Source organism: Lissotriton vulgaris, chromosome 7, assembly GCF_964263255.1.
Source record: "Lissotriton vulgaris chromosome 7, aLisVul1.2, whole genome shotgun sequence".
Lineage (NCBI taxonomy): Eukaryota > Metazoa > Chordata > Amphibia > Caudata > Salamandridae > Lissotriton > Lissotriton vulgaris.
Window position 1 is genome coordinate 211,318,990 of NC_141695.1, and position 19,758 is coordinate 211,338,747.

The window sequence follows — 19,758 nt, forward strand, 5'->3', positions numbered from 1 at the left end:
CCATATTGGGGCCATTTTAAAACACCATCTTTCCTGGTGTATCGGATCCATACTTCGTTATATGTGATAGGGCCTACGCCATGCTTCACATAGAGCTCATACGTTGGAGTTGCAATCGAAGGAACCGGACACGAGTCCTCCAATCGGGAGTCCCTACTACAACCAAGACAAAACAAATTCCCAAGTCTGCCAAGACCAGGCATCTTCGATCTCTAGTCTTGCTTCAAACTTCAAAGGATTATCGAATACGATAGTCTTGTGAATACACGAGTCCTTCGGCTTTGGCACTTGCAAGTTTCAAATCAAAGCAATCCCGAAGGATACCAAACTAAGAACCAAACTAAGGACTGGGAGACGCTCCACTTATACTTAACTGAGGTATCGATGATCGATGACGTCACCAGAAGACTCGTCTATTGTTTCGCTCTACCAATCATCAAGGGTCCAAAACAGGGCGATAGTCAGGGCAGCAGTCCTTCGTAGCCGTCGGGACGCGGGGAACCTCGCAGCAAAGACCTTCGGAACCACGTCGACATACAGGGGTCGCTGAAGTGGCTGGCTGTCCTCCGGAATTTTCACACGAAGCTCCTCACGAACCTCTGGCTTGGACCGGTACCGCTGATACCGCCCCACGTTGGGCGCCAACTGAGGTACCGGGTTTTTATGGACCCGGCGGTGCCAGGGAGAACACCCAAAGACCTCGAGTCCTTCCTGTTTCAGACCACAGAAACACAGAGTCTTCTAGGTGATGTCAAGGATCGTATTTATTGGCTGCAACCAGTAACAGGTATCCTAGAAGTACAACAGCATATATGTTCTCAGGAGACTGCTCGTTTTTACAGAACCAGCCTTCTTTTTTTATACGAAATAATGAGCTTCAGGCAAACAATCCTGATTTTACAGTTGACCATACTAATATTTTTACTACAAAAAAAAGCAGAGTCATGATGACAAGCCCACATTTCAGTTTGTCCAATCCATGATAGATTACCCGGCAAGGCCCAGAACTTTCATCTGATATCGATGGACCCCTAATAAAATCGGGCACCTCCTCCTCATAAAATAGGTCATAAAGAAGAAACAGGGACAGGTGTGTGTGAGATTAAGCATGGTATGTGTGTGATGAACGGTTTATGACATGTTGTGCCTTGATACTAATCTCGTTCGGCCACTGGGAGAGGAACTGCCCGAACAGGTTTGGCTTGAGGCAGTGGAGTCAGCTCGCCCAGGTCACAGAGGAGTCAGCAGAGGTGTACGTGTCTTTTTGGATCAAATTCGGCCTTAGTTATTTCGCTATGTAAAGGGCAACCACAAAATTGATGCCGCTCACAAAATGGAACCCAAGGGTTCAAGACAAAAACTACGGTTTCAGGGTGATTTCGTCACTCGAACATGGCGAAAATACTTATGTATAGTATTTAAGCCATTACCGGTCTGCTAGTACCAAAATCGTCATGATACGATGATATTTATGACGCGAGTGCAGAGCTTCGGTACCACTGAATAGCAGAGTCCAGAATTTTAAGTACCACAAGGTGAGGCTTGGACAGTGGGTGCAGAGGACTTTTATTGGGTGTGAAGGTCTAAGAACAGATGAACAAGGTGAATAGACAATGGATACTGAGGAAAAGGTGCACATGAAGTGTGGAGGGCACACCTGGGTCCTGAAGACTGCAGATGGAGGGTGACCAGAGGGTATGGATTGCAAATATAGAGGCGTGAGCACATTTAGAGAGTGAGACAGATGGCCAGTGTCAAAAGTGACTATAAAATGTGGTCAGGGGGTTTGGAGACTGGATGTGGAATGCAGAGAGAGGATGGAGACCGTCGAGTGCAGATGTACATAGTTGCAGAGATGGTAGCATCTGCATTGCAGATGTGGTGAAGTGGTGTGAAGAATGGATAGTCAGAGGTGGTGTCAACCACCGAAAGTGGATGTACAGGGACTCTTGAGGCTGGACAGTGAAGGCACAGTGATGAAGCCTCAAGTGGAGGTTGGAGAGGGCATGTACAGTTTATAAATAGTGGATGCGAAGGGCAGAGAGTGGATGTCCAATGTGAAAAGCAAATGTAGTGAGCCACAAAGCAGCTGTGAAGGGTTGGGAGGCAAATCTGAAGGGTGACGAGCAGACTAGTTTGATGGGAAATGCATTTGAAGGCCTAATCTATCAGTTGGATAGCACATATGGAGGGTGGATTACAGGATAGAAGGCAAAGTGTGAAAAGCTCATGAAGAGGGCAGAGATAGATGGCAGAAAGCAGCTGGTCACTGAGAGGAGATGTGTTGCAAGGTGGAAAGAGTATGGATGCAGAGGATTTAGAATGGGTGTGTGTTGTGTAAAACAGAATTGGAGGCTGAATGCAAAGGGTGGACATCGGATTGGAAAGAAGATAGCATGGGTGTACACTGCACAAAGCTGGTGGAGAGTGTGGTGTATGTGGAGTCCAGACAATGGAATGAGAATGGACAGGCAGTAGAGCAAATATATAGTTTGGGAATTTATATGGAGTGGATGCAGAGCATAGTGGGTAAATGAGTACCACGGAGTATTGGTGCTTATGGTGAAAGTAGATGTAGTGTCTGCACAGTAGATATGGTGAAGTCGTATTGAAAATGGGGTTGGAGTGGGTGTGGACCACAGAGAGAAGGCAGCAGCGTAGGCTGCATATTGTATGTGCAAACTGTAGAGCGCATGAGGAGAGTTGCTGTACATGGACGCATGAGAGCATGTGACGGTGGAGAATGAGTATAGATGGTGTAGGGCATATCTAGGGGAGAGGGAGAATGCACCTGGAGGGTTGGGAACAGACATAGTGTGGAAAGGATGGCAGAGTGGTGACAGCAAATGAAGAACTGAAAGAAAAGATACAGACTAAAGTGCAGATAAACAGGCTGTAGACTACAATTGGAGGATGTAAAACATGTGAAGTGTATAGATGTCTGTGGTGTAGAGTGACATACAGTATAGAGACCGGATGTGGAGGGGTGTGGAATAAATGTGAGTAGGGCATGTGGACAGTGGAGAGAATGCATGTTGAAGGTGTATGTGGAAAACAGACAGCCAATGTGGCAGACAGAGTGCACATTTACACAGTGGTAAATGGATTTTCAGGTTGTAGAGCATGCGTGGACAACAGATGTGCAGGGTTCAGGATGCAGGGGGTTAGTGGGTAATCTGTATGAGGGATGGACAGCAAAAGCACAGTTACTGGAGCAAATGTGACAGTGGAGAGCAGGTGCAACGTATATTGTAAGAATACGAAGGCCTCTTTACTGCATGCTCCTTTCTGCTCTGAACAGAAAGCAGACATGGTGAGGGTGTGCAGAATGTGTCGGCAAATTGTCATTTCCAATCTAGCTCAATATTAGCTTCTGGATCTGGCTGGATTCCCCTTAGATGCAGCACCACAAGTGCTAGTTTAATACAATGTGCATGACTTAGAGATTTGTGAATTGGTACTTCCATCACAAACCTGAAGGACTTCCCGACTGCCTTATTACAATTGCATTCAGCTATAATCCACTTGCAATAAGGCATACAGGATATCTGTCCTGTTTGCGATGGAGAATCCATCCCCTAAACTCTACATACAGCCCAGTCTTCGCTGCTGCCCTTGTAAGTCAAAGCTTCTAATCTTCACAGGGCTGATGTAATCTTTCAAGCTTCTGAGATTGAGTGTTTTTAAATGGTAAACCAAAACTCTGCTGTTTTTGCGACTCAAGTTAGTTCAGTATGTTGTCAGTGCTACCTGGCTAACAGGAAAGACTATGGCATCAATAGCTCTTAGAATTGCAAAGAAGAAAACATGCATTAAAATTACCACTTTTCAGTCCCCAACAGCAGGGCGGTCCTTCATAAAAGAGGGGTGAATTATGACATTATAGAGCAATGGGGTTGAGTTTTGAGTGATTGTATCCCTTTTCTATTGCAGAATAGAAACTGATGCATTTTTGGGGTATTTCAAAGTTATACATCTAGCTGGAGAGAGTTGGTTAAGTGGGAGACTATATTTGCAGGATGGCCAAATCCAGCCTGATGTCTTTGTGGAGGGTCAAGATCAGACGTCAATGTTCTATTGAGGATGTTCAATAGGCAGAGAGCAGCTGGGCAGCGTAGAGAGCTGGAGAAATGAGTGGACCTCAGGTAGAAAGTGAAAGTAATACAAAGAGCACGTATGAGAAGAGAATCACAGCGTGCAAAGTGCACGTGGAAGGTAAAGAACAGGGCGTAGAGGCTAGATGTGGGCAGGAAGAAACCAAGATGCAGTGGGATGCAGTGCAGAACTGAAACAACTGATATAAGAGAAAGGAAGCAGAATGTAAAGGCATCCTTCTGCCCTCCTATTTAAAAAATACAGTCGCTCACCTTGGGGGCTGGGGAGGGCCAATGCCTCACTCACCTATTTTTCTTTGATTAATACCCACTTTCCCTCCTGGCCAGAGCGCTGTGCTCCTCTTGGCACCCTGTAAAGTGCTCGATTTAATCTGGAATGAGACACTGCTGGTATAATTCCTTCGATTTAGCAAACAATCATGTAGTTCTGAATGGAGCACGAATGCACCGAAAATTTAAAAGAACTATCCCCAGATGTTAGGATTGGAGGCTGAAAATTATATCTTGCCTTCAGAAGAACGCAAGGGAGGGGATCTGGCATAATGGCCAAAGCAGCTGACTTTGGAACTGGGGAACCAAGTTTGAGTCTTGGCGTCAGCATGCAGGCCTTGATTCTGGGCAAATCACTTAGGGTCAGATGTAGGTAATTCCGAAATACCAAGTCCATTATAGCGATTTTTACCGATTGCCTATTAAGTCGATATTTCTGATGAAGGTAATAATTCGGTATAAATTACCGAATCGGTAAAAGCCGGTAATATTTAGCAATTTCGTATAAATCGCAAAAAAAAAATTACAAATTCCCCATTACCAAATCGGTATCACCGATTCCTTAATACAGACTCGGTAATTATCAATTCAGTTTTAAAAAAAATAGGACATTTTTAAATCAGCCAATCCTGTGCTTTCGCATGACTTCAAAACCAGGAAGTGGCCACACCAACACAGCTGCACTGATCCTGAAGCTGTTGGAGAGGCAGGGAGCACAGCAAACATCTCAGGAGCAACATTTCCTAGTATTTGCTGACATCATAGCCAAGACATGGACAAACAGGAGAGGGAAAAGGAGGCAGCTGAACGCAAGAGGAAACACAAGTTTAGTGAGAGGGAGCTGGATTTCCTTATTGAGGAGGTTACTAAGGACCATGACAAACTGTTTTGTAAGTATTCACTGCACGTGCCTGAATCTCAGAAGGGGCAGATATTGCTGGTCATACAGGAAAGGATTAATGCCATCAGAGTAACCCAGCGATCTATTGAAGAACTTAAAAAACGCTGGTATGACCTCAGGAAGCCTGCAAAGGAGAGGCTGGCTGAGAGAATGAAGCAAGCCAGCCAGGCAGGTGGAGGTAGAAACACAGCACCTGCACCAACTGCCCTGGATCTCCTGGTGGAGTCCACCCTCCAGCCAGAGAATGTGAGTGGGATTGGGGATGCAGACAGCTCAGCCAGAGCTGGCAACAGGCAAGGTAAGATGCATGCACAGCATGCTGTGCCCCCCACTCCCTAACCCCAATCCCCAATCCCCAATGAGGCAGTATGAATCCCACTTCAGTACATGTTTTACTACAAACCTTCAATGAATTATGGGAGATGTAGTCATAAGTAACACATATCATAACAGTCAGGTTACTGACCTCAAAGGCATATGACACACATCAGCAATTAGCAAGCAGAGGACAGTCAGTTTGATTGGCAGTCATGAAATTGTATTAAGCAAATGCTGCCAGACAAGTGAGAAAATGTACATTCTGTCTCCACAGGTGAGCCATTGCTCAGGGCTGCAGAAGGGGACATGGGAAAGGCACCTAGGATAGAGAGAACACAGGAGGAGGAGGTATTGTCACCTGTAGAACACACCACCCCACCACCACCACCATCACCACCACCACCATCACCAGCATCACCACCTCCACCATCACCACCGCCACCACCATCGAGAGCCAGGAGGGATACTGTGGCTCGCCTCCTGCGGATAGAGGTGTCTGAGGAGAACAGCAAGGGAAGCCAACAGTCCATGCTGGTAGAGGATGCCAACAGTGCAGACACACAGTCCCCCACCGAGCGTGCACAGGTGCCAGAAGCTTCAGAGCAAGGGCAACCAGTCCAGTTTCACAGGGTGAGGATCAAAGTGTATTTGCTGGTCTTGAGGGGAACATGCTCAAGGTGCAGCCCCTGCAACGCAAAGCAATAAGATCACTCCAGCGGCAGATGGTACACATGAATAGGCACATACTGCTAATCAAGAAGGGCATCAGCAGCATGAGCAATACTGTGGCTGAGGGCATGAGGGACATGTCCGAGGCAGTGAGGCTGCTGTACAGCAAAATGAATGAGGACCGTTTGGTGAGGCACAGGGGGAAGCAGAAACTTGACAACACTAAGGCGGTGAACCGCCTCTCCACTGCCACCTCTCTGCTCTGCAGGTGCTCTGTGGCCTTGCAGGAGGAGAGGGTCCACTGCAGCCGTGACGTGGCAAGGGGGCTGGTCACAGTGACCAGTGCCCTGGAAGTGCTACAGACAAACCAGATAGCCACTACAGGTGCAGGTGTTGGGGGGATAGTGAAGAGGCAACTAGCTGCAGTAGCATCACGCCCCCTATAACAGAGTCCAGGAGGCTCAGCGAACAGCACAGTGCTGCCACAGGACAGACTGCCAGTGAGGACAGCATGCCCAGGGAATGCAGCAGTGCTGCACGTGGGCGCAAGCAGTAATGCCAGACATCACATGGTCTTGCAAAATGGGGGATGTAACCCATTTCACCTTTGTAATCTGCATTGCAGATTGGCCTGGCATGTTAAGCCCTTCATGTTGTGGTGGTGTGTTCTGCTAATAAAGCACCATCACACAATTACAGTAACTGGCTGTGTCTCCTTACTCACTCAGAAATAGTTGCGTGTGATCTAAGCCCGTCTGTGTCTCCCATCTGGTGCTGCTGCCACACCTGCTGTGCTGTGCTCTGGCTTTGAACAATCCTCAACCTGAACTTCGGAGTCAGTTAGTTCCACTGCTGTTCCTTTCTTTGTGCAAAGTTATGCAACATGGCACATGTTGCTATTATTTTACAGCAGATGATGGGGCGGTACTGACGCGCCCCTCCACTTTTGTGGAGGCAACGCAACCTGCTTTTTAAGAGTGCAAATGTGCGCTCCACAACATTCCGCGTAGTTCTATGTGCCACATTGTATTTTCTCTCTGGTTTGAGGTATGGATTCAGGATAAATGCCCGCACGGCATATGCGCTATCACCTGAGTGAGAAAGGAAGTATCATTAAAAACAGCCACCAACACATTCATCCAAGGTATACATCAGGGTGTTTCATATTGATTTAACAAGCAGGTATCCTTCTCCAAATGCTCCCCCAGCCAGACGTGTGTAGTTCCTACTTTTCCTGAATATGTAGGATTCATGGGTACTCCCTGGAAATTTGGCTACAATGTCAGTAATTATGCACGTTGATGGAATGTGTAGATTTGCGGTTCCGGTATATGTACTTTGTAGCTGCAGGTGAGCAGATTGGTATGTGTGTACCATCAATGCACCCTACTACATGTGGGAACTGTGCCTTTTGGTAAAAATTCATCTTTGTTTTTTGCAGTTCTGCCTGTGTGCTGGGAAGCATATATAGTGATGCATTCTTTGCATCATGGCATCCAGGAAAGTGTTGAAAAAACGGGACAGGCAACTCTGTGACACACCACCTGCCACAGCTATCACCCCCTGGTAACTACCTGATATAAGTGGGTGCAAGCTACAGAGCACCAGAACATGTGTTGGTATAGCGTGCACCCTTGGTGCCTAATGCTCTAGGAGTGGGTGCATGTCCCGTATCAGGTCTAAGATGGTTTGGGAGTCTAGCCTGTAGCTCTCATGGATTTCAGCATCAGTCAGTTGGAACAGTGTAACGTGCAGTCTGTACACGCTCTCCTCCTGTTTCCAGATCCTCAGTCCTGCTGCTTGCATACGTGGCTTCCTTGCATTGACGTAGAGGGCCGCCAATGTGTTCACACTGTTGCATTTTGGGGCCGTTTAAATGCAGCGCACCTGATTACCACCTGATTTGAGTCCATGGTAATTAGCGACTCCTAAATACCAAAAATTAAAAAATAGGTATTACCAATTTTTGGTACAACAATTTGCAAGTTTTTAAGGATTTCTTATTTAGCGATTCAGTATTTGGGGGTTTCGGTGTCTGCTAATCGCAAATTAAGGAATCGGTAACTGGTTTCCCTTATTTTTATTGATTCCTTATTTGCGATGGCGTTTGGTATTTCCTACATTGTACATGGCTAAATACCGGTCAGTAACGCAGAAATTCTGTGAATTTCTGCGTTACCGACCGGTATTTAGCCACCTACATCTGGCCCTTAACGTCCTCGTGCTTTTTGCCAAGTTATTCAATGTGGCCCAGAACGTTTGGAAAGCTAACTGCAAATAAAAAGAGCAAAAAGACAAAAGAGAAATCAGGAGAAATTAAGAAATTGGCAACCCAATGGCACACAGAACGAAGAACATGAAAGACTGCAAAAAACAGAAACTCCAAAAAAAAAGGATAAACGTGCAAAGTATAAAAAGAATAAAGAGGAGAAACAAACAAATAAAAGAAGTAGGACGATGCAAAAATAGAAAGGAAATAAGGAAAGGGATGGGAAAAAAGAAGGAACACAAAGATAAATGGCAAAAGAAAAAAAATGGAAACAGACAAAAAATAATAATTACACACACAACCCAAGAGGAAAAAACCTTTATACAAAGAAGGGAGGGATTTGTCAGTCTTAGTTTATTGCAGGTTTCTTCTCATTTGTGCATTTAAAAATATGCACAAAACACCCCTACTATTCCTGTCCTCCCCAATCCCTGCTTGGGGGGTTGCAGTCTGAGAGATCCAGCCCGTCTTTTAGTGCACCCTAAAATTGTCTCCCAATTAGCCGGTCATGCTGCTTCTCAGAGTTCATCAGAAAGGAAGATTAAAGGGGCTGCTTCCAGCAGTATATTTGTGTTTTCGGTGCTCGCGGGGAATTGCTTTCCTCGCATTGATTTTGGTCGTTGTTTCAAACCCCAGAATGGATTTGCGCCACTGGGAGCGACTTGCTGGTCAAGATAAAGTTGCACAAATATTGAAAAAGTAAGTGCCCCCAACAGTCGTTCTAGCGCTTAATTTCTTCCAACTCTGGAAGAAATAACGATTTCTGCTACATCCTAAAATACTGGAGCCAGCTCTAGTTTTGGGACAAATGTTGTCTGGTATCCATTGGCTTTGGGCATCCAGAGCGCAGCAAAACAGGGTGAGTGGTCCAGAGCCAGCAGGGTTTCCTGAGGCCGACCCGGGCTATTGTTCATCCAACCAAGGGCGAACCTCGGTGTGCTGATGGCATGTTCCCAGGAGCTCGGAGTTCCCCTGCAGAAGGCAGGTTAGTAGTAGCCATGGAGGGAGGCAGGAAAATGACCGGTACTTATCTAAGCTCGATCACACAGGGCAGCCCAGGGACGACACATCTTACACTCGGTGAAGGGAGACGGCACAGATAGGAAGCAAAAGGGGAGGCCTACTCTCGTGTATGTGTTGAACATCGGAGTGTGGGATTGGCATCAGCAGTCTGCCACCACAGGAAACGTGTCTCATTAGACAATGTTCGGGCCAGCATTATCCATCACTACAGGCCGGTTACAGCTTCAGGAGAATGTGGGAAGCAGGCTGTTTCTACCTTTAGCACTCTTCACAACAATCAGGAGGAGCAGGAGGTATCTTCAAGGGAAGAAACTGGGTCAGCTTTCTTCATCACCAGAGGCCGCCTACGAGCTTGTTTCTACGCTCCGAGCGAGAAGGCACAGACCCACTAAGTAAAGGGGCCAGTAGCCATGTTAGGATATAAATGACATCAAGGCCGTCATGAGGAAGGACTAACAAGTTTAAAACAAATCGGAAGACAGCATTTAGAAAAGACAAAGACACAAACAAATGAAAACGATGGGCGGAGAGTGGGCGGAGCTTTCATGGAGCTTCCACTCCATACTGAATAGTGCATGCCTCGCAAAGCGAGCAGCGCCTGCACTGCAAAGCTAGGCTCGACCTAAAACAGGGCCATGAAGCAGCTAAGGGCTGTTTGTAAATGCTGAGGTATGCCAAATCAGCTAGTGCTGTTACAAAAAAAGTAATCAGTACGCTTTAAAACATAAGCACACGGAGGCAAGATGGCGTCCGCAAGCTCGGATGTGTGAGCTGGTCACTCCTGGGTTTCCCGCATTCACGCTTACTGCTATTTTGCTCGGATACAATGTAGGAGCTTCCGAGAAGTAGCATTACGGTCATTTGAATACTGGAGAGTGAGAGAGGGAAACACTTTGTTTATTTAGATCATAGTCTTTAAACAATACACAAAACGCAATAGGGATCCAGGTAATGGTGACAATATAAATTCTGTAACAAATACATTTCCAAAAAAATACATTTAAGAAAAAGATAGCACCCTCAAACAATCATAACTCATTAAACACAGTTTATAGCAGCATCTAAATGCATTAAACTCTCATTAATGGGAGAACACTAAAATACATTTAGAAACAATGATCCTCCTGTAATTTCTCCCTTACGAAATCTTTTGTAGCTTTCAGAAATTTACCCATTGCAATTGCAATGTCTAGAGATGGCCTTTCGGTAAGTAGACAAACAGCTTGGGGACGAGAGCTTACCTCCTTTTTTAAAAATATTTGACGTAAAAACAATTTCTGTATAGCTAAAACCAATGTACAATCAATCGACGTGCAAAATGTCATTTCTTATTCGTAATCCACAATCACAAATACCATCCATTTGAATAAATGCTGCCTTTATTTTTTCTTCCATCTTCCAAGGATTATTACCAACTCGGACCCTTAAAATGTTCTGTCTTAACCTTTGATTGGGCAAGATATGCAAGTACGGGAACCAGGCTTCTTTTGCCATGAGCTTTTTTAACCACTGTACTGATTTTCACCCTCATATAATCTAGGTCCAATGATCTAGAATATATCTGCCCTTGGTCTCTAAGCATTCTCTTTGTAAAATCTACTTCCAGGTATTGCTGTGAAAGTCTCACCTTAAGGCGCACTGCTATTTTCTGGAGGTTTCTTCTTACATCCTTTGCCCAGCTAAGGCTACTAGATTGAATCTGCACTCTGCACCATTGTGAGACCTTCTGCACATACCCTGGCGTTTCCAAAATCTTACCAAGGACATTTGGGTCTGTATGCTCCATGCTATTAACCCTAGCTCTGTTCTGATAGCTTGGATGATTGTGCAGCTTGGTAATGACAATAGCATTTTTAAGATCTTTCCTTCTTCACGATCCCACCCGCATTTACCACTCAGGTAAAGAACTTCTGCCCCGTACAATACTTGCGGGGGGATAATTGCTTCAAATGCCTTTAACATAGGTCTATGTGACATATCACCATGGGCTAGATGTAGGTAATTTCCAAATACCGATTCCTTAATACTGATTTTTACCAAATCGGTATTAAGGAATCAGTATTTGCGATGTAGGAAAAAATCTGGTAAAAAAATACCGATTCTGCTAGATTCGCTAAAAATTAGCGATTTCATAGAAATCGGTAAAAAAATTACCGAAAACCCATTACGGAATCGGTATTACTGAATCTGTAATACCGATTCAGTAAATACCGACTCGGTAATTTAAAAAATCTGTATTTGTCGAATCAGGCAATCGTGAGCAAGCAAATGACCTCCCAACCAGGAAGTGGCCACACCCATGCAAGTGCACAGAATCTGTAGCTGTTGGAGAGACAGGGAGCAGGAGCTACAGCAGAGGAGCTGCACAGCCAACATCCAGCTCACACAGAGGAACTGCACCATGGCCACACCTGAGAAAGGGAAGGATGCTGCTGGGAGGAAAAGAAAGCACAAGTTTAGTGAAAGGGAGTTGGAGGTCCTCATTGAGGAAGTAGTGAAAGGCCATGACCAGCTCTTTGGGAATAAATCACTAAACGTCCCAGAGTCCCAGAAAAGGACCATTTGGATGGCAATCCAGGAGAAGATAAACACTATTAGGGTCACACATTGCACAACTGAAGACTTAAAAAAGCGATGTATGACCTGAGGGCACGTGGCAAGGAGAGGATGACTGAGTGACTAAAACAAGTGGGGAAGACAGGTGGGAGAAGCTCCACAGCGCCTGCTCCTACTGCCCTAGACCAACTGGTAGAATCCACCCTCCAGCCAGAGAGCGTCAGTGGCATCGGGGATGTAGATAGCTCTGCTACACCATCCAAGAGACAAGGTAAGTCGCATGCACAGCATGCTGTCTCCCCTCCCTAACCCCAATCCCCCTGCAATAATCCCATTCCTGACCATGTTTTATGTAAGATCAGCAATGCATCAAAGGAAATGTAGTCCCTATCAATGGGTAGCAAATCAGCCACTCCCCAATAAGCATAGGCAAGTCACACACATCAATAGATGAGATATCAGAGGACAGACAGCTAGAATGACAGTTGCACACAGTTGCTGCAAGAAAAGTGGTAATAGTACATTCTGTATCCACAGGCGGAACAGCGGGACAGGCTGCAGAGGGGGAGACTGCTGATGCCCCCAGGGAGGAAAACAGAAGTGAGGAGGAAGTCATGGCACCTCCAGACAGTGCACCAACAACCCCACCACCACCACCACCACCACCACCACACTCAAAGAGATACACAGTGGCTCCACTCCAGGAGATAGATGCCACAGAGGAGGACAGGCAGGACGCCCAACAGGCAACACCGTGCGAAGACACACAGCTATCTGGGGCACAGTCCCCGGTGTTGTAAAGCATCACATGTGCCCGTAGACTGCGACAGAGGTCACAGAGTCCTGATGCTGAAGGAGCAAGAGTCTTCTCAGGACTGGAGGGCCAAATGCTGAAAGTCCAGCGCCTTCAAGGGAAGACAATGAGGGCCTTTCAGAGACAGATGATGGCTAACAACAGGAAGGTGGACGACATGAAGGAGTCCATCTACTGCCTCAACAATACTGTGGCCAAGGGACTGAAAGAGGTATCGGAGGCAGTGAGGCAGTTAAGTGGCAGAATGGATGGGGAGCGCCCTGCAAGGTGGAGAGACAGGCAGGTAATTGCAGGCTTCACCAAGTCCGTGAACAGGCTGTGCAATGTGACCTATGAGTAGGAGATCTGTGGCCATGCAACTTGAGATGGCAAAGTGCAGCCGTGAGGTTACTCAGGGCCTGGTCTCAGTCACCAGTGTTTTAGAGGTGATGCAGACTAACCAGATTGCTGCCACTGGTACAGAGGATGTGGAGGAGAGAGAGGAGGCAAGCAGTCATAGCACTGAACCCCCCCTTGCCAGAGCGCAGTGTGAGGCATGGGTCTACTGCAGGACACAGTGCTGCTGAGGACACTGTATGCAGAATGCAGCACTGGTGTGCCGGGGCGCAGGAGTTAGGCACGGCCCTCTAATCACATTCTGTTGTGGGTGACGTAACTCATTTGGACACATAGCTGGTGTTACGGTGTACTGGACAATTGCCTGGTGTAAGGTATATTAAAAACCCTGACACAAATGCATTACCTGGCTTTGTCTCATTACTTAGGGCGAACAAAGAAAAACCAAAGGTGGTGATGGACGGAGCGTTGACAATACAAACACTCACCCCCAGTCAACTGATCTGGGTTTAATCCACCACCGTTCTTTAGCTCACTCCGCCACCCCAGTTCAGACATGGTCATATGCAAATCAGTCTGACCCTGTGCCTCATGGGAACAGTCCAGCCCAAACTGCCAAGCCATGTCTTCCCTGGACTGGAATCAAGTTTCCCAGGACCGATTTCTGGCATTACAGCCGTCTTCAGCCGGGCTTGCTTGACTCCAGTGGCAAAGTGAGCAAGGGACTCACGTCTGACCGAAACCGGTCCCAGAATGCTTGTTTCCGGTCCAGAGAAGACATGGCTTGGCAGTTCGGGCTGGACTGTTCCCATGAGGCACAGGGTCAGACTGATTCGCATATGGCCATGTCTCAACTGGGCTGGCTGAGTGAGCTAAAGAATGGTGATGGATTAAACCCGGATCAGTTGACTGGGGGTGAGTGTTTGATTTGCTCAAACTCTCCGTCCATCATCCCCTTTTGTATCGCTTTGTTCGCCCTAAGTTGGCAGGGTATGCTCAGACGTGAGTCCCTTGCTCACTTGCCACTGGATTCAAGATAGTCTGGCTGATGAGGACTATGAATCCGAAACCGGTCCCAGAATGCTTGTTTCCGGTCCAGGAAAGACAAAGCTTGGCAGTTTGGGCTGGACTGTTCCCATGTGGCACAGGGTCAGACTGATTTGCATATGGCCATGTTTGAACTAGGGTGGCTGAGTGAGCTAAAGAATGGTGATGGATTAAACCCAGATCAGTTGACTGGGGGTGAGTGTTTGATTTGCTCAAACGCTTTGTCCATCATCCCCTTTTGTATTGCTTTGTTCGCCCTAAGTTGGCAGGGTATGCTCAGATGTGAGTCCCTTGCTCACTTGGCCACTGGATTGAAGATAGTCTGGCTGATGATGATTTTGAATCCGAAACCAGTCCCAGAATGCTTGTTTCCGGTCCAGGGAAGACATGGCTTGGCAGTTCGGGCTGGACTGTTCCCATGAGGCACAGGGTCAGACTGATTTGCATATGGCCATGTCTGAACTGGGGTGGCTAAGTGAGCTAAAGAATGGTGATGGATTAAACCCGGATCAGTTGACTGGGGGTGAGTGTTTGATTTGCTCAAACGCTCCGTCCATCATCCCCTTTTGTATCGCTTTGTTCGCCCTAAGTTGGCAAGGTATGCTCAGACGTGAGTCCCTTGCTCACTTGGCCCCTGGATTCAAGATAGTCTGGCTGATGAGGATTATGAATCCGAAACCGGTCCCAGAATGCTTGTTTCCGGTCCAGGGAAGACATGGCTTGGCAGTTTGGGCTGGACTGTTCCCATGTGGCACAGGGTCAGACTGATTTGCATATGTCCATGTCTGAACTGGGGGGGCTGAGTGAGCTATAGAATGGTGATAGATTAAACCCAGATCAGTTGACTGGGGGTGAGTGTTTGATTTGCTCAAACGCTTTGTCCATCATCCCCTTTTGTATTGCTTTGTTCGCCCTAAGTTGGCAGGGTATGCTCAGATGTGAGTCCCTTGCTCACCTGGCCACTGGATTGAAGATAGTCTGGCTGATGAGGATTATGAATCCGAAACTGGTCCCAGAATGCTTGTTTCCGGTTCAGGGAAGACATAGCTTGGCAGTTCGGGCTGGACTGTTCCCATGAGGCACAGGGTCAGACTGATTTGCATATGGCCATGTCTGAACTGGGGTGGCTGAGTGAGCTAAAGAATGGTGATGGATTAAACCCAGATCAGTTGACTGGGGGTGAGTGTTTGATTTGCTGAAACAATCCGTCTATCATCCCCTTTTGTATCGCTTCATTACTTACTCAGAAATAATTTTGTATGATCTCTGACCGTCTCTGTCTCCCATCTGCTGCAGCTGCGTCGCCTTCTGTGCTGTGCTGTGTACCTTCCTCATACTCATTCTCCTCTTCAGATTCACTCATTTCCATAGGTGTACCCTTCTTAGTGGCAAGGTTATGCAGCATGGCACATACAGCTATGATTTTGCAACACACCAGGGGCTTGTACAGCCGTGCACCACCGCTTTTGTGCAAGCAGCGGAACCTGCTTTTGAGGAGTCCAAATGTTCGCTCTACCACACTGCGTGTCGATCTATGTGCAACATTATACCTCTTTTCACTTGGGGTGGATGGGTGCAGGCATGGAGTCAGTATGAAAGAGGGCACTGCATAGGCACTGTCACCTGTGTGTGAGAAGTAAGTAAGTAATTCACAGTCTACATTCTCAGCAACTGGTGTATACTTCAAGGGGTGTCACATGTACTTACCTAGCAGGTAGCCTTCTCCAAATTCACCTGCAAGGAGACGGGTATAGATCCCACTGTTCCTGAATATGTACAAATCATGGATGCTCCCTGGAAATTTTGTGACTATGTCCGTGATAATGTTAGATGCATCACATATGACCTGTACATTTATGGAATGTGTGGACTTGCAATTGCGGCAGATGTACTCAGTCGCAGCAGGGGGGCATATTAGTAAATGTGTCCCGTCAATGCAACCAATGATGTGTGGGAAGTGGGCCTTAAGAAGTCCAACTTGGTCTTCAGCTGTTCTGCCTGTGTGCTGGGGAATTTGATGTAGTGTGCCATCCTTTGCAACTTGGCATCCAGGAATTTCCTGGAAAAAGCGACAGGCAAATTTGTGACACTCCACCTGCTACAGCTATTACCCCTTGATAACTGCCAGATGCCAGGAGGTGAAGGCAACAGAGTAACCGTACATGAGTAGGTATTGAATGTGCCCTTGGTGTCTGGTGCTCCAGGAGTGGGTGCAGGTCCCTTATGAGGTCCAGGATGGTGTGTGGGTGTTGCCTGTACCGCTCATGGATTTCACCCTCAGTCAGTTGGAACAGTGTTACACAAAGTCTGTACACGCGCTCCTCCCTTCTGCAGATCCTCAGTCCTGCTGCTCGCAAACATAGACGCCTTGCTATCACGTAGAGGGCCGCCATTGTGTTCTCACTGTTGCATTTTGGTGCTGTTTTTATGCAGTGCACCTGATTACTACCTGCTTGGAGTCAGTGCTAATTACCAATTCTTAAATACCGATTTTTGACAAATTCGGTATTACCGATTTTTGGTACATCGCATTACCGATTCTATATTTTCTGATTCAGTATTTTTGTCTGCCAATCGGTAAATAAGGAATCGGTAACTAGTTTTCCTTATTTTTAGCAGTTCTTTATTACCAATGCCGATCGGTAATATCTACGTCGGACATGGCTAAATACCGGTCGGTAGCGCTGAAATCTACCGAATTTCGCCGTTACCGGCCGTGATTTAGCCACCTACATCTAGCCCCAAATTCTTTATAATATTTTTTCAGTCCACAGACTGACGAGGTGAGGAGTACACCATTTTAGCGTACTATCAAACCAGAGGCCCAAGTATCTATATTCTGTAACTATCTCCAGTTTGTCTTGACCTAAAACCAATTAAAATTCTTGCCTCTCTTCCCAAAGAATAAAACCTTTGTTTTTTTCGTATTTACTTTAAAAAACTTTCTATCACAATAACTCTTAAAAACATTTAATTTCCTTTGGAGTCCCAGCTCTGTTTGATCAAGGATCACAAGATCATCTGCATATAGAAGGCAGGACACTTTGTTTCCGCTCATTCTAGGGCTTGCACTTCTTTCTACTTCTAGTACTGCAGGGACATCTGCTAAGAAGATTGCAAATAACAATGGGGCCAAAACGTACCCCTGTCTGAGGCCATTCCCTACAGTTATCTTATGAGTCAGTGACCCTTGCGTGTCTCTAATTACATGTAGTTCTTTTAGAATCATCAGTATGCCATCCGGGATTCCATATTATTTCATGTCTTCCCAGAGGCAATTAGGATCTACAGAGTCAAAAGCTGCCCGAAAATCGACAAAGCAACAATACAGCTTCCCATTTTGCTCTATCGATGTTTGGGCCATAGGGCAAAACAGTGATCTATGGTGGAATGTCCTTCTTTGAATTCCCCTTGTTCAACTGGAACAATAGATCCCTGTTCTGACCAATCTTTTAACTTACCTAATATTATTTTTGCACCGATGTCAAGTAACTTAATTAATCTATAATTCTTTGGGGTATATATTTCCCCTTTCTTATGAATTGGCCTGATTATTACTCCCTTCCAGTTTAATAAGATCGTCCTAGATTTCAAGATTACTAAAAATATAAGTGAGAAGAATTCTGCCCACCAGGACGACTTTGATCCGATTTTAGGCTTGATTTTTCAGGGAAAAAAACCTCCGGTCCGTGATTAGATCACTACCAATTCTGACTGCCGCTGCCTTTGTAATTAAAGCTTGTTTGGCTTCTGGCGGTCGGTTGCCCATGTGAGGAGCGAAAGGTATCAGCGAGGGAGAGCAGGAGACGGGAATCATAAACGTTACTTTCTGTACATATTAATCAACTTCAAAAGACATACCTAAGTGGAGGCTTTACCCCGGAATGCTAAGCACGGTTATCTTGCTGGGATTGCATTGCTACTGGAATTCCCGGTGTGGTCTTCCCATGGCTGCAGATTTCTACTACGGCCGTTTAGGTGCACGCTATACTCTTCCTGTGATACCTCCCAAGGCCACCAAGGGGAGAGCTTGCCCCCTAGTTGATTTTACTAGTGGAGCGGAGGCCAGAACAGTGTGTGTTATGCGCTCTACAACGACCACTACAACTATATACCAAGGTAACAAAGTTACAAAGGGGTATACCGCGCTTCTAGACGAAAAGGCTGTTAAAGATATCACTGTCAAGTGCACTATTCCCCAGCTGTTTTCTGGTGGCAGAGAAAAGAATAAGGTCACTAATTCCCAGCAAGCTGTACCTGTAGAGGGAAGTGTGAAGGCATTGGAGCCCCCTGACGCTTTTCAAAGTATTGGGGAATCTGATACTACTATTTCTGGTAGCAAGGTGGTTTATAATAACCCTGCATCTGTAACATCAACGGTGGGTGGTGCAGTTGGGGGGTTCATTCATAACGTTAATAGTGATAATACCCCTAATATTGAGGAAGGTCCGGAGCCGGTATTGACTATGGTGAATGATGGAAATGCAAAGCAGGAGTTAGCAGCAACAAAAGAGACGTAGTAGTCAAAGAATTTCCCTTGAAGAAAATTGAGTCTGGTGATAATTTCTATTCTCTGTCAGACCATTCTTAATCCTCTAGTGAAGAACTGGAGTTAGGATCAAAGATATATGATGTACTGCTGTGGGTCGGTGGCAGCGATCTCAGCACTGCTCAACCTGGGGATACAGATGGGGACACTTCCGATGATAATCCTTGTACGGTTCGAAAGAAATATGAGGTTAAAAAGGGACCTGCATGTGTAGATAACAGTAATGGTGATAATGTTAAACGATGGGAATATTCTTTTACAACCAAGAGTGGCACTGGTGCTGGGAATGAGGTAGCTAAAGGAGACACACTAGGCCCATCTGAAGAGATCTCATTGGCTCTGATATATCAAACTATGATGACTCTTGGGAAGAGACACAGATAGAGAGCCAGAGAGTGCAAAGTTCCTGCCGTAAGCTTCAGAATTCGATGTGTTGTATAGTGAAGACCTGTATGGAATTTACATTGAGGTTCAATGAAGTCGAGACATGGATTTCCACCTTAGAAGACGAATTGCATGCACAGAAGCTGTGACTGAGACTTTACCCTCTGTAAAGGATGAAATGAGCTGACTTAGAAAATCGCTTTCATCGTAACAATCTTAGAATCCTGCAGATTCCAGAGGGTGTGGAAGGGCCATACCCTCGCAAGTTCATTTTCGAGTTATTTTCTGAGGCTTTTCCTGAACTTAAACAGTGGGACTGGCAGAGAGAGGTACAGAGGGCACACATATTTCAGATCTCTATTCGTTCTGGTCCCAGTCAAGTTACTGCAAGACCTAGAGCTATTTTGATTTCTCTCAACAGTTTACTTGCTCGGGAAGCTGTGTATGAATTGGCCCGCCCTGATAGAAAAAGGGTTGGCAAGGGTTTGGAATTCTTTGTACACCCTG

The 19,758-nt window shown here is 46.1% G+C and overlaps 1 pseudogene; it reads left to right on the forward strand.

Annotated features, from left to right (window-relative positions):
- Positions 1-5,157: 5,157 nt before the first annotated feature.
- On the forward strand, positions 5,158-6,829 carry LOC147701223 (uncharacterized; annotated as a pseudogene).
- Positions 6,830-19,758: the final 12,929 nt, after the last annotated feature.